We start from the raw sequence: 15,070 nt of genomic DNA, 5'->3' as shown, positions 1-15,070 counted from the left end.
GAGCTCAGCGACTTGTGGGACGTTTACATGAACCAGAAGATGTGTTATCTGATGAAAATTGCTTAATTTAATATCCTCGCCTGACAGGCAAAGAAGCGTGCCTCTCTGGGAGAATCTGCCGGGGCGGACAATTTTTAAAATTCCCTGGACATGTTTAAGAAAAACCACCACGATCCTCTCCTAACGCATCACAGAACAAAAATACAGTTCTTGGGGCCAGCGAGCGATCTGCCATCGGACTGTGGACCGCGGGAGGCCTCCGAGTATCCACTTTCACGGCAAGACCCAAAGACGGCCACGCTCAGCCTCTACCTGGCATGCGGGTTGGTCCGGCTTGGGGAGGTTAGAGAGGAAGGGACTCGAGCACGGTTCTTGTGGGCTAGAGGCATGCCTGTGGATGAATTATGATTCCGCATAGAGTTAAAGCCTTTTTAAAGATAGAAAAATAGAGGCCACCATCAGGGTACTCTGTTTCCGTAGCTTTTTATTCATTAATTCAACGCAAAACTACTGAAGGCTTAATAAATATATCGTTCTCAAAGTCGGCAGGCATCAGAGTCACCCAGAAGGTTTGTAAATCCTGGCTTTCGGGGCTCCACCTCCAGAGTTTCAGACTCAGTAGGTTTGGGACAGGGACCAAGAATTTGCGTTTCTAGCAAGTTCCCAAGTGTCGCTGTTGCTGGTGGGGCAACTGGGCCAGGTACACGGTGAACCACATCACCTGGGATCCCCCTGCCCAGAATTTCGATACAAGACGGCTCCAAGCCCCCGTTCTGGGCCTTCCAGGAATCAAAGCCCCCTTTCCGGGCCTCAGAGAAAGTTCTGCTCCAGATGTCAGCAACTTGCAGACGACTTATGATCTCACTGTCATCCCCCGCCTTGAATGTCAGAGTTTGTTTAAATCATTCTGTTGGGCGATCGCTACCCTGCCCCTTTTCCACACTGCCCGCCCGGTTGTGAATACGGCCCTTATCCATCCTTCAAATCAAGCCCCTGATAAAAGCAAAAACTGTCTCATAAGATTTCTGGCTACGTCAAATCTTCTGCTTAAGATGGAAAGATACCAGGGGTGGGTGGGGTGTGGGGGGTTTGGGGAACTGTCACAAAAATTTCTTTCCAAATTCCAATTAATAGTAGATAGCCCTGCTGCCCACAGCCTCTGGCCACCCTGCGCAGGGGGTTCAACCCCTGGTCTTTCACTGTGTGTGGCAGCCTGTCCTCATGGCCGGTCCCCAGCTCCTAGATCTCTATGTCCCCTTCCCCTTCCGTTCCTTCTCCTCATCCTGACCCCACCCCACCTCTACACTCTACCTCGTAGAGCTCCAAATTCTTCATGCTCCGTTTTATAGAAGGATTCTGCTTTCTCCATGTCTACTCCCAAACTTAGCTCTGGGCCCATGTCTGCCCATCCAAGCCTGTGAAAGGTAAAGGCCTTTCCTTTCGCAGGAAAACAGAGCCGCATAAAGCTACCCCCAGCCCCCACCTCAGGCGCTTAGAGATGAACAGGTCTGTGCCAGGTCAGCCCTGTTAGTCTAACAGAGAGATGATGTATCACACTAGTACACTGTTAGGGTGTATGTTCAAGCACTATAATCCACATAAGTATCACGGGCTCTGAGAAGAAGGCTAGGGCACAGGAGGAACAGCTCTAGCTGTAGAAGCCATGGAAAGCTCCCTAGAGGGGGCCACACTGAAGCGGTTACATAGAGTCTGCCACTTGTATTAAGGGGAAGGGTAATCCAGGAAGAGAGCACGGTGGAAAGAGAAAGACACAAGCATCTAACAGCTCTTTTAAGGAAACCCTCATACTCCAGTTTCCACCCCCACGTTCCTCACCTTCTGATGGGTGATAAGAACCAGTGGTAGGTCTTCTGCAGCTTGTCCGATAAATAGGGTCCTGAAGGTGTGAGTGCTTAGCAGGCATTGCTATTCTCTGCTTTGAGGTTTTGGCTCAAGTTCCAAGAAAGCAAAGGCTTTATTTATAATCCTATTATGCTAGTAAGCAATTATGGATAGCCTACTATTTAAGAAACTGTGAGTGCTGAGCATGTAGGGAACAAATATTTGAGACTTAACACCTACCCTAGGGGCCTGAAAATTAACTAAGAGGCCAGCGTGTCTCCAGTATTTATAGCCAGTGAGTGCTGTAAGATGCTATGCGATCTTTCCTCAAACAATGCTATACCATGTGTCTGTCATCTGTGTCATGGAGACAGACTGTGTTTAGAGATGGAAAAAGGAGGAAGATGATAAAATGTTTGTGTATTTCTCAGGGCTCTTTCAGTTAACATAATAGAACAACTCCCCTCCAAATATTGTCTCAAGAGGAACTCAGGCATGGATGAATCAAGGTGATCATCTAATACTTGAATAGTAGTCATGTAGACACTATCTTTGTTTTCTAGCATTTGTTTTTCTCTGTTTTCATTTCATGCTCAATGGGGCTTATTCCTCTGATCACTCCAAAATGTTAACATTTACCTCTTAGTATCATCAGCAGAAAGGAGATTTTCTCTTTCCCGGTAGCTCCCTCAAAAGCCCCCTAACACTCACAGGCATCTGATTGGTCTTGCTTGGATTATGTGCCCACCTCTCCTAAACCAATCTCCGTAGCCAGGAGAATGCAGGCTCTCATTAGCCTTGTCTAGAATACCACCAGCTCATCCTACAACAGTGGTTGCTGCCGATCCGAGCAACCAGGACTGAAAGGCAGGTGGGGTATGAGCAGGGAGGCGGCTCACACAGGAAAGGACATCAGACAGGCAAAACCAACAGACATCCACCTGAATGTGTAACATACGAGTTTTTAAAACCTAGCTCTCCTGAGTTCCATAGAGAATTATAACTCAATCACTCCCTACCAGGGTCCCTGCAAGGCAGAATAGGGTAGGGGTTAGGGAGGGGACCACTGATCTGACTCTAGAGTTCGGCCCCAGCTGCCTTACTTAGCATCTGAACAACCTGGAATAAATAGGCACAAGAAGAGTATCAGCTCCTGAGGTTTCGTAAGGATTAAATGAGCAACTATATGAACTTAGAAGCGCACCCGTCCTGTTTTAAGTTTGGCTCACTGTGGTTATTAAAACTTGTTGTACAATTTTATGTACCCTGATTAAAGGATTTATCTCTTTTACCAGATTTTCTAAGGGATTTGTGATGGAAAAACAAAAAAAAAAAACAAAAAACCCTGCTTTTTGGAGACAATGGTCCCCTCATTCAGACCTACCCTGATCCCCTGGATAAGGAGCTGTTTGCCTATCATGGTTCACAGAAACGCCTCATTTCTCCTACGGTTTTGTAGGCTGGTAAAACCTCGAGGCTTAGTGGCCAGGAGGCCTGACAACCCAGATCCCCAGCTTTTACTCAAGCCTTTAGGTGTGTCTCGGGACTGTCTGGGCACCCGCTTTCCTGCGGTCTTCTTAGGTTCAGTCAGCACGCGAGACTGGTGTGGCAGACGGATCTTCAGCTCCAGGGCTGAAGCAAGAGCCTGGCTCCAGGCCTTTGAGGAAAGAGCCCGGCTGGGCATCCATCACCTTGTCAGATTCCTGGGAGCGGGAAGCACCAGGGCCTACTTTGTGGTAGCCCACATTCGAGATCAGACTGTGCAGGCACACAGCGAAACAGGTCTTCAATTTCAATTAGACACCACGTCCAGATAACCCGGGATAAGGGAGGGAGAAGCAGGCACTCTTAGGTGGGGGGGGGTGGTAATGAAACCATCGGGTGTCTGAAACCGCCCCCATTCTGCCCTTTGCCCTTCCATCCCTGCCTCCCCCGCTCCTCTGACTTCCTCCGCTCCCCCCCCCCGCCCCCGCCACCAGAGACCCGGCCCCCTCCCACTGCATGGTGGAGGAGAAGCCGGGGGAGGGAGAGCCTTGGAAGCAAGAGACCACTGGATGGATGGAAGGTCCAGGGCAGGAAAACCCAGGGCAATCTATATGCAAGCCGGCCCCATGCCGTCTGTTTCCAACATAGCACTTTTCCAACAATTACCAAAAACACCCCAGTCTCTTTGGCCTGTGCACTAGAGTGGATTACTGCATCCAATTCTTCCCTCTCTCCCAGAATTCAATCCATACAGCGATGCCCATTGCTCTGTGATTTTGCAGGTCTCCATAATCTATGCAGGGTCTAAAGCCGAGCCTGGAACATAGTAGGGACACAGGAAACCTTTGCCGGTTGAATGCAAGGCAGAGACCCAAGTGCCCCTAAATGAGAAAATAGCATTCCTTATGTAGAGCTGCGCGGCTAGTAAACAGAGACAAGTCCAGGTCTGTCCGACTTCAAGGGCTAGGATCGTCCAAATATGCCGTACAACCTCTTCTTTCAGTGTAGACATGTTATTAGGATCCTGTCGCTCAAGCCGGGAGCCCACCGAGTGAGGGCCGGTGCAGGCGCTGTTGCCTGGAATGCTGCAAGAAAATATGAAGACCTCTAGATCATATCATCTTTTAGAATTTCTATGGGTTTCTGTATATGTTTTACGATATGCAAAGCTTATCGCTACAGTGGGGTATGTAAGACACCAGTGCACGCTCGAAGATGCCCCTTAAGGATAAGGCACATGATCCCCCCAAAAGTCTAGTGATTCACCAATAATAGAACAGATAAACTGTGATAGAGTCCTATCAGGGAACAGTACGAAAATGAATAAATGGGGCCGCACTCAACAACACGGACGCGACGTGGCTGAATGTGACGTGGTTGAATGTCAAACACAAAGTCACATGACAAGGCCAGACACCATCAAGTGTGCACTTTTCGATCCCAGGTATGTAAAGCACAAAAACTGGCCAAATTAAAGTTTTGATGTTAGAAGTCCAGATAATGGTTACGCCTGGGTAGGAGGCTGGTGGGAGATTGGGGAGGGCCCTGCTGGCGGTGGGGGGAGGGCATTTCAGAGGCTGGTAAAGTTTATTTCTTCATCTTGATGGTAAATACGGGTGTCCACCTCGTGGGAGTTCATGGAGCTGTACATTTGGGCCGTGTGAGCTTGTCTTCATGTGAGTGCGTTTCACACATCAATGGGGTGGACCGAGTGGGTGCAAGACAGCCGCCCACTCTTTGCTTTTCCTCTCCCCTTGGATCTGGGCTTGCCTTTGTGTCAGTTTGCATCTCTCTCTCTCTTTAATATTTTTATTTTTTTACTTGGCAGAGAGAGAGCACAAGCAGGAGGAGCCACAGGCAGAGGGAGAAGCAGGCTCGCCGCTGAGCAGAGAGTCGGACACGAGGCTCAACCCCGGGACCCAGGGTCATGACCTGAGCCAATGGCAGATGCTTCACCAGCTGAGCCACCCAGGTGTCCCACAGTTGAGATCTCTCGAGAAACAGATGGTGAGATGAAGAGGTTCATTGTGGGGAGGGGATAAGAAAACCTTCCTGGGGGCGCCTGGGTGGCTCAGTGTGTTAAAGCCTCTGCCTTGGGCTCAGGTCATGATCCCAGAGTCCTGGGATCGAGCCCCGCATTGGGCTCTCTGCTCAGCAGGGAGCCTGCTTCCTCCTCTCTCTCTGCCTGACTCTCTGACTACTTGTGATCTCTCTCTGTCAAATAAATAAATAAAATCTTAAAAAAAAAAAAAAAAACCTTCCTGGAAGATGAAGGGAAAGGAAGCAGAACTGGGTAGGGACAGCACCACGTGGATCTGGCAGTCTTGGGCCACTCCACGTGGCACTCCAGAGCCAAGATGGCTCCCTAGCGGGGTCTGGCACTGGGGAGAAATGGCCAGGCCCCAGAGCACCCAGATCTCCATGTAGGAAGTCTGGCTACCCCAAGACTGTCACGCTGAGAGGAAGCCCAGGTGTGGAAGGGCCCATGGAGAGAGAGAGAGGGATGCCACGGTCCCCAATGTTCCAGAATTCCCAACCCCGCCACATGGTGGGGAGAAGCCATCTTGGGTTTCCCAGTTCCAACAGATGCCACGTGGAGAGGAGAAACAAAGCACGGAGCTGACAGCAAGAACCCAGGCCCCAGACATACGGCTCTAGGCAAGCCCTCCCAGCCATTCTCGCTCCGCGAGGCCTCAGCCATTAGGGAGCACGAGTGAGCCATCCTTAATCTGCCAGGACTCCCCGACCGACCTACACCATCATGGGAGTAAGACAATGGCTGTTTAACTCTACCAAAAGTGAGGTTGGTTTTTTTAGGCAAAAACAGATAACTAGAACCATTTATTTAAAGAGAGAGAGAAAAAAAAAAAGGCAAGCGTGGAGACATTGCTAGCCCAAGCCACGTGGGCAGCTAATTGGAGGGAGGGATAGCATTCTCATTAGCTAATCTGAACCTCTCGCGCATAAGGTTCAGAAAAAATGCTCACGATTATGAACCAGAGCCTAGTGCGTTGGTGGTGCTGCTTACCAGCTGTGTGGCCTGGGGCATGTGGCTTCACTTTGCTGGGCTTCGGAGAACTCATTAGAGAAATGGAAAAAATGGGTAGGCTTGAAGGAGACTGGGCATCTGTGGCGCTTGGCATGTCGTCTGGCACATAGGAAAAGCTTGGCAAACACGGATTATCATCCCCACAGCCATCATGGTTCCAGCTCCCCCATCGGACGAAAGGAACTCGTAATTCCCGTTCTGCCCACCCGTCAGAATGGAAGAGATCAGATAGGGTGCGGAGGGCTTCCAAGCACACACACAGCTAGCCACTGGAGAGCACGTGCTTCCAGCTCAGAATGCCAGACTCCCACCCACTCCCGGGTCCCAAAGATGCTGTCGGATGGAGAAGAGAAGTCCGTGCTGCCCTCCAGGCTTCAGAGAAGCAACAGGCGAATTAGGGAAGATCAGGAATTGGTGGCAGGATCTTTGAAGCGGGTACATTTTCCAGACTGAGCCCAAGAGTCGTGGCTGATGGGAAGCTGTGCCTCAGCCTTCCCCAGCCCTAGCCCTCACAGGGATCTGTGTGCATGCCCGATCCGGAGCCAGTGTGCATAGATAGGAGCTGAGTGTCTATCAGAGACACCCCTGCACGCCACAGCTGCAGAACCCGGGCTGGAAGGCCTCCAGGCACAAGCTTCTCTGGCCAGATCACCCTTTATTTAATGCTGAACAAACCCCTCAAATGTGGCTTGTGGTGGGAACTGCTGGTCTGAATCTTTGACTGTTGAGATACGCGCGGGGGAAGAGAAACAAGAAAAGACTAGCCAGAGAGGTGGTTGTGGGCGCTAGGCTTCCTACTTACCCTCCCATCCAAGTACTAACCAGGCCCGACCCTGCTTAGCTTCCGAGATCAGACAAGATCGGGCGCGTTCAGGACGATATGGCCATAGACTCAGCTCTATCCTTCCAAATCGCCTTCTTGATTCTTCCTGCCACTCCCTGCTCTCACTGGCTCAGAGAGGTTAAACACTGAGCTCGGTTAGTATTTGTTTTGTCTTGTTTTTCTGGCCTAGAGAAGGTAGGTACCTTAGTTTATCCCTGAAGCGAGAGGAAAACACAGTTCCAACCTCCAATTGTGGAGAATAATAATAACAAGAACAACAACAACAATAATAATAGCAACATTAATATTAATAATTAATTACAGTATTATTATAATAATTATAATAAAATAATTAATAATAACAGTTAATGACGTCAGCGCCAGGCACTTCACACCTATTGTCTCCCGTAAGCCTTCCTACAGCCCTGAGACACAGGCACTACGATGAGTCCCATTTTACAGATGAAGAAACTGAGTTTCAGAGAGGGGAAGTGGTTTGCCCGCGGCAGCACAGCACGTGTGATCCGAATCAGGTCTCAGACCCCCAAGTCACAAGGTAAATATTCTATGGTGGTTGGACATGTCTAGCTAGGCTCCGGGCCACATGCCATGACAAAGAGTCTTTCTCACTATGGAGTATGAGAGACTGATGAGTACAGGTAGACAGAAAAGGGTTGGTATTTGTACCACATGCCCATGGTTTATGATGAGAATGGAGCAGAAAATTTGAAACTGGGACCACCCCCAGATGTAGGTTATATAGCAACTGGTGGGTTCTTTGCAAATGTGGCTGCTTCTAGCCAATCCTCTGCAATGGAAGGCAGAGCCTGTTCTCCAGACCTTGAATGTGAGCTGGCCGTGTGACTTGCTTTAACCAATAGAACATAGTAGAAGCAGTTCTATGCCTGTTCTGAGCCAAGGCCCCATGATGCCTTGAGTTTCTTCTCTTCCCCTGAGAACCTCCCAGCCACTGTGGGAACAACCCTGGGGCTAACTGGCTGGGGACAGGCTACATGGGGTGTAGAGAAGCCTGCGGGAGACATTCTAGCCCAGCCGGCTCTAACCTGTAGCTCACAGTGGCTGCATGAGTGAGCCTGTTGAGACCCGAAAAACCACACAGTGGAGCCTGCCACCATTTCCCGTCTTGCAGAATCACGAGCTCTGCAAACCACAGTTTTCAACCTCGAAGTCAGCAGATCCAGGAAATTTGTATAGACGCTCCTGTCCTGGGTCCCGAGGTCAAAGGATACCATGCTATCTCGTCACCATGGTGGGACTCAAACGGGCGAGAGCTCTGGGATCGGTTTTACGAACATATTCGCACAAAGTAGCAAGAAAGGCTGTCACTTATGGAAGTGAGACGCTAAGTCATCTAATCATCTCACCACCTCTTTGTGGTTCATATGTATGACCGACCCCATTTTACAAGTGAGAAACTGAGGAACAGAGAGGCTAAATAACTTGTCCAGGGCCACATAGTAAATAAATCTGTCCAGCTGGGAGTCAAACTCAAGCCATGTGGCTCTAGAGTTTGTGCTTTTAAAAGCCAAAGTTTGCTGCTGTGTTGCTCTGAGTAAGCCTGCTACTTGCTCCAACTTATTCCAGGGCACATCATGAACTTGGCAAAGGAGTTAATTTCTTGGACCCTCAATTTCCCCATCTGTACAGTGGGGATAATAATAGTATCTCCCTTCTGGGGTTGTTGGGAGATGAAATGAGATATTGCACGCATCCAGCCGTGTTCAATAAACACCAGCTATAATAACGGTGATTTGCTTTATATGTACCCAAGTGTTTCATTATAGAAATATTTTATGGCAATAATGAACTGCTAATTTTTTTAAAGATTTTATTTATTTGACAGACCGAGATCACAAACAGGCAGAGAGGCAGGCAGAGAAGGTGGAGGGCAGGGAGCAGACTCCCTGCTGAACAGAGAGCCTGATGTGGGGCTCGATCCCAGGACCTTGAGATCATGCCCTGGGCCGAAGGCAGAGGCTTAACCCACTGAGCCACGAGGCGCCCCCTGCTAATTATTTTCTAAGTGGGTACTCTCTAGTTACTAGTCATGCTGTTACTTGGAGTCATGTATGATTGTCCTGCAACTTTCACCACTCTCAGTGTTGACTCTGTCCTCATCACCGGTTTCTCTTCAGATGTTCTGAAAATCCACTAAGTCCTCCAAGTACGCTGACATCCTTCAACATCTTAAGGAAACAAAAAGGCACAACCTAGCAGGACCTCAGCCTGACTTCTCCAAAACCCACAAGCCTGAGTTCCTTTAGGTGTCCCCGAAGTTCTTGAGTTCTGGGGAATCTGTGGCTGCCCAGAAACTGTCTTTGGAAGCCTTAATTGGCCAAGGATAGGCCTGCTGTGTTCTCAGATGTTGGGGATTGAGGGCAAACAACCTCAACAGCTCCCATTTCTAGCCTTTGGCCATGAGGCTAATGGGGAACTCGTGGGATTCCCATCTGGGTTCTGTGATGACTGTGTGACCAGCCCGAGTGCCATCACTGGCGTCACAGATAGCGACATGAGGAGGTGCTGTAAGCATTCTTGATGGGCAGACAGGACTTGGACAGTGAGACACAAATATCCCTCCTGGGCTGAGGGACTCAGAGAGGGTGGCAGAAAGTCTGCTAAACTTATGGTTTTCCCACTCTGGGTGATGCTCTTTGGCCCCCCAGCAGGCTTAGTCGTCACAGATGGGCCTTCTAGATTCCTCTTCAAGAAAGGGCTTGCTGATCCTCTACTGTGAGAGAGGTCAGCAGATGGCCCCCAGTGGCCAGCCCCTTCAGGTCTTTCTCAGTTGCAGAGAGACACCTGGCCCATGGCCTTCCAGGGGCCCACGATGGAGGTTTAAATGCCCAGCCAGTTTGGCCCTGGTGTGGGACAGCTGTGGGGCACTGTTCACTCCAGAACTCATCAAGCCAGGTCTGCATTGAAGATCCTCTTTCCTTCTGTCCAATGCTGGCTTCACACCTTCTTTCATGGGTATTGATCCTTCATAAATCCTTGCACCCCCAAACTCTGCCTCAGCATCTGCTTCCAGAGAACCCAACCTGAGACACAGACACGTAAGTTCTTCCAACCTCCAGCCTACCCCACTTCCACCTGTGCCAAGTCTTGCCAAAAGAGGAACCAACATTTCTGGTGACATCAGCATGCACCCCCCCACCACCTGCTTACCTGGGAGGTTAATTCCACCATCCACATGCGGTGAAGGTGTCCTTGCCATGAGACTGTCCTCATTTCCTTGAGTAATTTGGGCCAAGAGTAGAAATGCTAGCAGGTCCCTAGTAACCCCTCACCTTGAACTCCCTATGTGGTATTATCTCTGCAGCATCCTCCAGCAAGATGAAATCATCCCTATCCTACAGAGGAAGAAACTGAGGCTCAGAGAAGTGAAATGAATGAATTGCCCTCAAGGATTCAAAGTCTAGTTTTCTACTTCCAAAGACTAAGCTGAGTAGTAGCATGTGTGCCCACACACATTTCTTCTGGAAGACCTGATTACTAGATACTTCTTGGCTTAGAATCTTGGAGAAATGTTGGGGAGAAAGGCAGTGTGAGGGTTTAGTGCTGGAGCTAGATGGTCTGCATTCAAATCCTACCTCCTTGACACACAAGCTCTATGATTTTGGCCTGTGATATAACCTTTCTCTCCATCCTCTCATCTGTAGAATGGGGATGATGGTAGTTCCTATGTCAACATATAGTTGTGAGGATTAGGAACTTTGTACATGTATGGTGCTCAAAACATAGAAAGCCTTCAGTAAATGTTAGATGCAATTATTAGACAATAATTCTTGGGGGCCAACAACTCCTGCAAATTCTTATGCCTAAAGAAGTTGCTGTGAATCTCAGTTTGTGCATATGTAAAGAGGAACTCCCTCACAGGATCCTTGTAAAGGCTAAGAAGTAGTACGTGCAAGCGGTGCCTCGGTGGCTCAGTTGGTTAAGTTTCTGCCTTTGGCTTAGGTCATGATCTCAGGGTCCCGGGACTGAGCCCTGTGTCAGGTTCCCAGCTCAGTGGGAAGCCTGCTTCTCTCTCTCCCTCTGCTCCTCCCCACCCCACTTGTGCTCTTTCTCATGCTCTCTCTCTCTCTCAAATAAATAAAACCTTAAAGAAAGAAAGAAAGAGAAAGGAAAGAAGGAAGGGAGAGAAAAAGAAAGAAATAGTATGTGCATAGGGTCTTGGGCAAAACAGTTGCTCCGTGAAGAGTAGTGAGTATAACAGTGGGAATGTTTGGTCCTTGGTAGTCCTGGAAGGTACCAAGACTGAGCCTCAGCTTTGGTTCTTGGTTCTTGATTCCCACTGCAGGAGCATAATTGTTCCTTTAAGAGTAATTTGGCTTTACAAATGAACAAAAATATGTTCATTTCATGTTTTGGGCAGAACGTTTACAACTCATCATGAAAATATTGATGGTCCAGTAATCGTTCTGGCCCTTAGATCTGAGCAAGAGAGGACCTGAAACCAGCCCCCGATCCTTTGAACTACCTTCCTTGTTCTAAGTCTCCTCTGATGCTTAGGACCGCACAGGGCTGGCTTTGCTCTCTGAACAGAGTGTTCTGAGTCTGGATGGAGCTACATGGGTCCTGGTCCCTATGACCTCCCCACTTTGTGGCTCTCTCTGACCCTCTGACCCATGTGTGAAACCAACCAGATGCCTTGAGAAGCTCCCAGACTCATACTCTGTGGTTGTCACAGAGCCCCATGGCCATCCCTAGTTCCAGAAGGGCATCTTGGGTTACAGATCACCCCCACAGGCCTGTGTGATATTTCTTTCATAGACTCAGGCCACCAAAACTGTCCAGACCTGCTGATTTCAGGTAACTCCAATTGTTTACATAGACAGGGCTCTGCAAAAAAAATAATTGTCTGGGGCCTCATCCATCCTGGGTGAAGGCCTGCCTGTGGAATCAGAATCTGTGATTGTCAGTTTTGTATGTTCCTTTTTATATAAAGACACTTGTCTTTAATGATATTAATGGAGAAGAAAAATAAGTTTTTAAGGAATGCTGATTGCTTGAGAAATAATTGCAATACATGAAATAGACACAACAAAAGTGGGAGAAAGGAAATAGATTTGGGAAGTGAGATGTGTGGGGGCCTCTGATCTAGGACACCCCTTTTACTGTACAGATGGGGAAACTGAGCTCTGCATTATAGACCTTAATTGCCCAGAGTCACCCATGGTTATCTGGCCACATTCTATGCTTGTAGGAGGCTCGAGACTTGCTGACAAGCACGAGTAATTGATTGATAATAAAAGCAGTCACCCATGGCCCGAGACCGAGTTTACAACCTCGATGCTAATGGGCCCCGGAGAGGCAGAGGGTGCTGGCAACCACTTTCCCCCTCATCTCCCAGGACTAATAGCTTTATGGAGGTCATAAACTACTGAGTATTCCAATGATGAGAGTGACCTCCCTTGGCCACATGACCCACCCTACTTTGACTGACATGCAGGCCTGGCATTCCTTAGAGCGGCAAGAACCAGCTTCTCTCTGAGCCTATGGCCTGAACTATAAGACCCCAGCCCCTCTGGAAAGTTCCCAGATGTCCTGGACAGTTGTAAGCCTCTGCTTGCCCATCCTGATTCTAGGCAGGAATATGTTCAGACCAGCAGCTTCTACGGCAAGTCCACCACATAGTTTAAAACTCAGTTCTCAGCTAATTGTCCCATCTCTATGCAGATGGGCTGGAAGACATAGGGAGCATTGTTAGCCTCTTCTAGTTCTGGGGCTAGGAGTCATCCACTCAATAATTCACTCAGCTCATTTTAGTAATGTGTTGGCCCAGCCTCCAGGATGGTTCCCAACGATTCCTGCTATCTGGAGGGAATTAATGCCCTTAGTCCTGAATAGACTGACCTAGGCAACTGGGGAAATATTGCAGAGGTAACAGAGTGTGACTTGTGAGGGTAGGTCATAAAAGAGCCTCCAGCTTCCATCTTGCTGCCTCTTTGGGGAGTCCAGCCACCATGTGAGCAGCCCTGTAGAAAATCCACATCACGAGAACTGAGGACTCTTGCCAGTCATGTGATAGAAGGACCTTGGAAGTGGAGCCTCCTGCCCCAGCCAAGTCTTCAGATGAGACCACGGCCCTGACTCACGTTCTGGCTGTGATCTTGCGAGAGATCCTGAGCTGGACCCACCTAGCCAAACCACGCCCAGATTTCTGAACCACAGAAACTGAGATGATAAGTGTGTATCACTTTAACCTGCCAAATTTGGGGATAATTTCTTACACAGCAATGAACTACAAACACGACAGATGTCCATTGTGTGCCAGGCCCTGAAATAGACACAAGTGTGCAAAATGGACACAGCAGATTAAAGTCTCTGACCTCCCAGAGCTTAGAGTCCAGAGGCTGATTTTATGAAGAGGGTGCAGTTAGCCTGGCAGGATCCAGACTGGATAAAAATTGGGATCAGATATCAGTGCAGTCACACCATGACCTTCTCTAGGAAGGAAAATTAAAGCAACAACTTTCACTTTGTTTTCTGTGTGGTTTGATTGCCCTGTCACAGGCACATACTGCTTTTCAAGTAATTTCTATTAGGATGTCTTCTCATAAATACTTCTCATGAGAATTTAACTACATACTCATTTTTTGAAAGTCGTCTTGGCAACGTTTATCCAAAAAAAAAAAAATCTTTAAAAGACACATACCCTTTGGCTCAGAAATTCTACTTAAATTAATTTATTATGAAGAAATAGGCAGAGCCCTCTTGGCTCTCTGAGCAGCTCCATGGTGGTTGGCAGGAACCAGCGCCTTCATGAGAGGCAGCAAAAAGGGAGCCAAGAAGAAAGTGGTTGATCCATTTTCTAAGAAAGATTGGTACAAACCTGCTAGGTTCAATATAAGAAATATTGGAAAAATACTAGTCACGAGAACTCAAGGAACTAAAATCACTTCTGATGGCTTCCAGGTCATGTTTTCAAAGTGAGCCTTGTGATCTGCAGAATGTTGAAGTTGCATTTAGAAAATTCAAGCTTATTCTGAGGCAGTTCAGGGCAAATACTGCCTAACTAATTTCCATGACATGAATCCTACATGTGACAAAATGTGCTCCATGGCCAACAAAATGGCGGACCATGACTAAAGCTCATGTTGACGTCAAGAATACCAATGGTTATTTGCTTCATCTATTTTGTTTTGGCTTTACTACAAAACACAACATCAGATTTGGAAGCCCTCTTGCACTCAGCACCAACAGGTCCACCACATTCGGAAGAAGGTGATGGAAATCATGACAGGTGCAGACAATTGACTTGAAATTAGTGGCCAATAAATTAATTCCATATGGTATTGGAAGACATAAAAAAGGCTGGCCAGTCGATTTATCCACTCCATGATGTCTTTGCTGGGACAATAAAAATGCTGAAGGAACCCAAGTTTGAGTCGGGAAAGCTCATGGAGCTGCACAGCAAAGGGAGTCATTCTGGACAAGCCACTGGGGATGAGACCAGTGCTACATTGAAGGAGCTGATGAAGATGAGCCACCAGTCCAAGAATCTGTTGAAAATTCAGACATATCAAGGTGACAGATAACAAATTTTATTTGTGATGTTTAAAAAGATATGCAGAAATGTGTGGAAAGGGGGACATAAAAGGATGCCCACTGCATGGTTATTCAGGAGTGCAAAAAATTTAGAAATGGCCTAAATGTCAGCCATAGTAAGTTGGTTAAATTCCTATTTAATCACTGGCTATCCATCCATTGGAATCTTACATAACAATCAAAAATGATGATTTTGGTTTCCCCTAATTTTCCAGGAAATGTGTCCTGACATAAGGCTGAGTGAGCAAGAGGGGCCATACAATAGTATATATTGTATAACTCCATTTTAATAAAAA

General features: G+C 47.9%; 1 pseudogene; it reads left to right on the top strand.

Annotated features, from left to right (window-relative positions):
• Window positions 1-13,960: 13,960 nt before the first annotated feature.
• Window positions 13,961-14,757, top strand: LOC116571525 (annotated as a pseudogene).
• The last annotated feature ends 313 nt before the right edge of the window (window positions 14,758-15,070 follow it).

Source organism: Mustela erminea, chromosome 13 (assembly GCF_009829155.1).
Source record: "Mustela erminea isolate mMusErm1 chromosome 13, mMusErm1.Pri, whole genome shotgun sequence".
In the NCBI taxonomy this organism is placed as follows: Eukaryota; Metazoa; Chordata; class Mammalia; order Carnivora; family Mustelidae; genus Mustela; species Mustela erminea.
This window is presented reverse-complemented; position numbering and strand designations above follow the sequence as displayed.